This window comes from Sphaerodactylus townsendi, linkage group LG05 (genome assembly GCF_021028975.2).
Source record: "Sphaerodactylus townsendi isolate TG3544 linkage group LG05, MPM_Stown_v2.3, whole genome shotgun sequence".
In the NCBI taxonomy this organism is placed as follows: Eukaryota; Metazoa; Chordata; class Lepidosauria; order Squamata; family Sphaerodactylidae; genus Sphaerodactylus; species Sphaerodactylus townsendi.
Window position 1 is genome coordinate 92,252,197 of NC_059429.1, and position 6,148 is coordinate 92,258,344.

A 6,148-nucleotide genomic window follows, 5' to 3' on the forward strand; every position below is an offset into this window, starting at 1 on the left:
GCTGTGGAACACTGTTGTTGAAAAGACATGCTTGTTGAGCAATTTTCTAATAAACTGTTGTGGGGCATCGATACAGTGTCGTTTCTGCAGCAGCGGCCATGCGAACTCTCTATCCGTAATGCTGTTTTTACCATCCTTTTACCGGCTTTTTAGGTCCATGCGGAAATGGCCTAAAGCCAATGCTGAACAGAACATTAAAAAGGAAAACTTAAAAAGGAAAACTTGACATATCTGGGAGCTAAAAAACTCAGTATTTGCTGCAAATGTGGATTATAACAGCTTTCTTACATTTCCAGAGACAATCAGCTTGTCAGTTAAAGTCTACTTGTTTCCTTGAAGTTGAAGTACAGCTTGCCTAGCTAATAGATCACAATGTTGGAATAACTGTGAAATTACATATTAGCTTGTAATAATGTGCATGCCAAGCAGACAAGGTTAGTTATTATATTACCTCATTCTGTAAAAGACAGGGGCTGGTTCATCGAGAGCCATTTAAACTCAGCCCAGTCCCTAAAGGATTGCACACGGTTGATAAAAGGTATAGTTGTTAATGATTTCAGAGGCCCTCCTCCAACATGGCATTTCAGTTTCAGCATAATACTTTTCTTGCCCCAGTTATGCACTGGAGAAGCTTCTAACCAGGAAAACATGCAGTCAATTGTACACTTGTCCATGAAGTTTACTGAAGTGGTGTATATTTGCCCTTTATGGCATATGAAATAGAATATAAAAATATACTACCTGAATTCTCTCATTAGCTTCATATAACTGAGCTGAAAACAAGGAAATGAATGAGTAAGGGTGTAACCACTGCTCCTTGCTGGTATTGTAAAACTTTTATTTGGATTAGCCCCCAACCTGACAAGACAGTAGGCCCATCAGGAAACTCCTGTTATTGAGGTTCAAAAGGTGGGAAGGCAAGCTTGAAAGCAGTGTGTCTGATGCTCCTTGTCTTCATACATGAAGAACATTGGGGAAAAGCTAGCATCACTTAACAAGGCGCTGACTGTTGCAGCACAAAACCTGCAACGAGAGCCCAAATCATGAACTGCCCTCTAGGAGTATGTGCTACCTATTTGCATATGTTCTGAGACACACTTATAGGAAAATCAAAACCCAATAATGTTGGCATACTTTCATTCTCCAAACAACTCCTTTTACAGATGGGACAATAACATGTATATTCTTTTAGTTTCAAGCTCAATATTCCCTTTACAAGTCCACACTAATTTTTATATTAGATTCTACTCCTCGTGGGGTTAAACAAGGTTGCATACTGGCTCCTACTTTATTCAATTTATTCCTCAATGATTTACCTCATGCTTTGGTGTCTGTGAATGGGCATAGTCCTAAATTACATCTTACCCATGTTCCTTTAATGTTGTATGCAGATGATGCAGTGTTATTGTCCTTGTCCAGTATTGGCCTTAAACGCCTAATGTACAGTTTTGCTAATTATTGCGAAGAGAACAGACTGGAAATTAACTATGCCAAAACTAAAGTTCTCATTTTTGCTAAGAGTTGGAAGCCCATGTCCTGGCGAATTAAGGGCCACAAAATTGAGCAGGTCAAATATTTCCGATACCTTGGCATTTACTATAGGTATAATTTGTCATGGTCCTCACAGCGACTAGCAGCAACTACCTCGGCACATACCAACATGACAGCAATATATCGCTTTTTTTATAGTAAAGGCAATCAATACATTCCTGCAGCTTTGAAGGTTTTTGAGGCTAGGATTGGCTCCTTGCTACTGTACGGTTCCTCCATTTGGATTTCGGCAATAAATAAATCATTTATTACATTCCAAATTCCTTCGGAAACTAATGGGGCTCCCTAGATGTGTGCCTTATGCTGCGTTGTGCATTGAGATGGGCCAAACAACTCTAAAAACCTTGGCATGGATAAGGGCCATAAAATATTGGCTGCACATACATTTTCTAGTGGGATCCAATAGCTATATTCCCTCTCTGTTATCAGATCACTTTATTTCAGAATGGTATACTTTGATCTTTAGAAAGGTTGAAGCTATTGGTTTCCCCTTGGAATCACTCCTTATGCTCACAAAGGTGGAAGCCTTCAGACTAGTTAAGAATAGGCTCTTGGATCTTGATTTTCATAATTTGACTCGTGCTGCCAAGACAACCTGTTCTCCGATTACATTATTAATCCCATGCGAGCGTGGAATTATGGCAGCATATCTTCGTCTGCTGATAAATCCCACCCAGAGGAGAGCCTTGGCTACTGCAAGATGTAATGTAATTTACTACTGCAAGATGTAATGTAATTTACATTTATAATGTAATGTAATGTAATTTAAAAGGAAAACTTAAAAATAAAACTACAAAAATAACTATAAAAATAACTATAACTATAAAAATAAAACTACTAAAACTTAAAAATAAAACTACATATACATTGCTGCTATCAGCTCTGCTGGAGGGAAGATTTAAGAATATGGAACGTTCTAAAAGAGTTTGTTCATGTGATACGACTACGGTTGAAACACTTGACCATTCTTTGTTTCTATGCCCTAAATACAATAAGATACGCATGAAATACATGAATTCCATTTTCTTGAAATGTTCTCAGTGGCATGAGTGTTATAAGATACCCAATCTCCTGAACAGCTCTGATGTGCTCTTTTGTGAAACTGTTGCAAATTTTATACTGGAAATTAGTAATTTTAGCAATTTTAACTGTATTTCTTAACCTTGTTTTGTTTTAAAACTTTGTCCTGTTTTATATGCCAATAAAGGCTTGTGTTGTGTATATTAGATTCAGGAGGTTAAACTGATCATTAGCTTCCAAACAACATATAAAGATCAACATCCTGATTTGCTCGGAAAAGCTGCTTTAGCGAGAAAATTCTTTACCAGTCACGTTTGCCCAGCTTTGAGAATACAGTTCTCTTTTTTCACGTCTTGTCCCACCACTAACACTTTAAATTTGAGCTGCCCTCACAAAGTGGCTGCTCATTACACTCAATGAAATGGGAGAATGAAGCAGCAAACCTCAAAACACCTGGTTCAAACTTTTACACTGAAACCATTGGATACTTTATGGGCAGAGGTATCCAGTATAGAAGCTCTCAGCAGTAGGCTTCTATTTCACTATCCATAAAAAGACTGCAGAGGTGGAACCCCTCTCCCCCCCAGCCAAGATTAAACTGATGTATTCAGCTTTTTAATTCTTCCAAACCTCATGGAATCAGTATATGCAACACACCTGTAAAATAAAACTACATATACATTCAATGTTTCACAGTAAGAAACCCCTTTTCATTCCTGCTCAGGAAATGATTGTCTGTATATGAAGATCTGGTACCATTTGCAGAAGAATTTTGGATATGTTAACTGGTAGAGAAAATAGCTATGAATTGCGATTATGAGAAAAGGTCAAGGACCCAATCCAGATGGGGGTGGTGGTTGTGGAACGTTTTGTGGGAGTGGCTGGCAGGGGTCTGCGCTGGTGTATTTGTGTTGGGTATAAAAATATAAGATAGCTTAAATGACTTTACTAAGAAAATAGAGAAGGGTAACGTGGTAGAAAACAATAAAGAACAGTCCACTCTAATCTGAGCTACATGTTGCTACTATATTGTAGACTTCAGCTGAACTCAGAACAAAGGAGTTTATGACTTTTTCCAAAGGTGTCTAGTGTTCAGGAACACTTTGCCTATGAATCACTTCATTAATGCAGTTATTTAGTTACTTGACTCCCTACTGGTTATGCTAACCTAGCTAATGTTTACTAACAAATAGCATAATTAACTCATTTGTGACTGAAAAATTGACTCTTGGTATATACCAACAGTTTGCCCATCCCACCAGTGTAAGGGGCACCTATGCCAGCATTTGAGAGCACATGATTGCAGGGTGGGTGGGACAGGGGTGTTCCCAGGGATGGAGCTGACAACAGTTATCTTCCACCAGTCTTTTGGGCCAGGACACCCCCAGCACAGGCTTTTTCAATGGTGTTGTCCAGGCAATAGCAGCCCACCCACCCTCGCTGCACTGTCTTGAGCTCCTTTGGAGGTGGTGTGGCATTGCCTCCCCCGTGCTGTCCTCAGTCGCTGCAGAGTTCTCTCCCTCCCCATCTGGATTGGGCTGTAAGTATTCTTATTTATTGCAGTTTAAACATTTATGCCAAAAGTAAGGGGAGGAGGAAGCACACTATACTCACTATTCTGTTAAATATGAATATCCATATAAACATAATATAATAGAAATGGAAAAACTTCACACTACTGGCACAGGTAAACCCAGAATACCTCCTTGCATGTGCCACAATGACAAAACAAGCTCTCTGAACAATGTAAAATTCAGTTTATAACATCTTTCATAGTTCTGGATCTAATATTTTCATAGTACAATCCTATGCAGAGTTACTCTAGTCTAAGGCCATTGAAATGCATGAGTTTAAACTGGAGTGACTACACTGCAAGTTGCCAGAGAATGTTTTCCCCCATGGCTTGCTTTCCTACCACTGATTAATTCTTTGCAGCCCTGCCATTTCTAGTAAAAAAAGAAGCACACCAGCACACAAAATAAAACTTCTTTGGTTAATGTGCTGCTTTCACATACAGAATCAATTACAAATTTGATTCACAGGGCATCAGTACAGGAAACATTTACAAAGTCACATTATATGCACAGGTTGCCCCCTCTTCTGGTGAAAACGGGTATAAGCAACAGTCGGGTAGAGAATTGCTTTACTAAGAAGGAACTCTGTTGACCGTCAATGAAAACTGCAACTATCCCATGCTCAGCTCACTCTTCCACTAGACAATATAATAGAGAATGTAAGTAAAAGAGTACTGCTAAAATACCGCCAGTCATTTATTTGTTTAACTTGCTCCATATGGTTGTTTTGAAAATAAAATGGAAAATATAAAATGGACACTGTCACTATGGCCGTTTCCGCACGGGCGGAATATGGCGGCCTGGGACGGCAAAAATGCCGTCCCCACGCCGCCATTCGCACAGGGGCGCAGCTGCGCCAGCTTTGCAGCTGCGCCACCCTCGCGCCGCCCGCCTGGCGCCGAGCTGGCGTTTCCAGAGTGCGCTGGGAAGTGCACTTTTCTGGAAACGCCGGCTGGAAGCGGCTGCCGTGCGAACGGCAGCGGCTTCCCGGCGCTTCCCCCCCTCCACTCCCTCCCTGCACTTACCTTGTCCCCGGGCCTCCGGCGCGTCGCTGAGGTCTGGGGACACGCCCCCCTGCCCTGCGACGCTGGAGCAGGTGCGCAGGGGGGGCCCGTGTCCTCAGGCCTCGGCGACGTGCCGGAGGCCCGGGGACATGCTGGGTCAGTCGGGCGACGGCGCTCTGTGGCGCTGTCATCCCGGCTCTTTCTGGGACCGTTCATGCGAACGGTCCCAGCGTCGTTGGGTCAGTGTCGAGTACGCCGACCTGGCCGCTTCCGCCTTCGTGCGGAAACGGCCTTCGTGCGGAAACGGCCTATGTTTCTGGGGGGAAGAGTGGTTAAAAATACAATCAAACAACCAATAATTGTTGCAGACAAATAAGACAAGATAATCTTCGTTCTGGTCAGATTATTTAAACATGAAGAATTTGTTTTCTGACAAATGATTGTCAGAGCAGATCGTGACATAATAAAATAGCAATTCCAATTTCAACAAAATTTCAACAGGTAACATCTCTTAACCACCTTAAAGCTATGAGAAGACCCTCTGATTTCAATAAGGGAAAGTTCAACATGTTATTGTGATAGTCTTATAAAATACCATCTCCTGGAGTGCTAGAGCTAGCAATTTTCAAATTGTGTTTGAGATGATAATTCTATGCATACAGTAATGGGAGTAAACCCCATTGAATGGGTCTTGCTTATGAATAAGCACACTACTTGGACTGGTATAGCACACTGGCTTGGACTGGTATAGAACATAATGTAGTTACCCTGTTTCTCCGAAAATAAGCCCTACCCCAAAAATAAGCCCCAGCATGATTTTTCGTAATTTTTGGAGGATGCTTGAAATATAAGTCCTACTCCCAAAAGTAGGACCCTGTCTTATTTTTGGGGAAACACGGGTAGTTTAGTTTAATATATTCAGTTTCTATGCTGCACTTCCCCTTATGGGCTCTGACTGGCTTCCACCTCTTGTTTGTTGTGTTCAGATCTGTGGCTAAG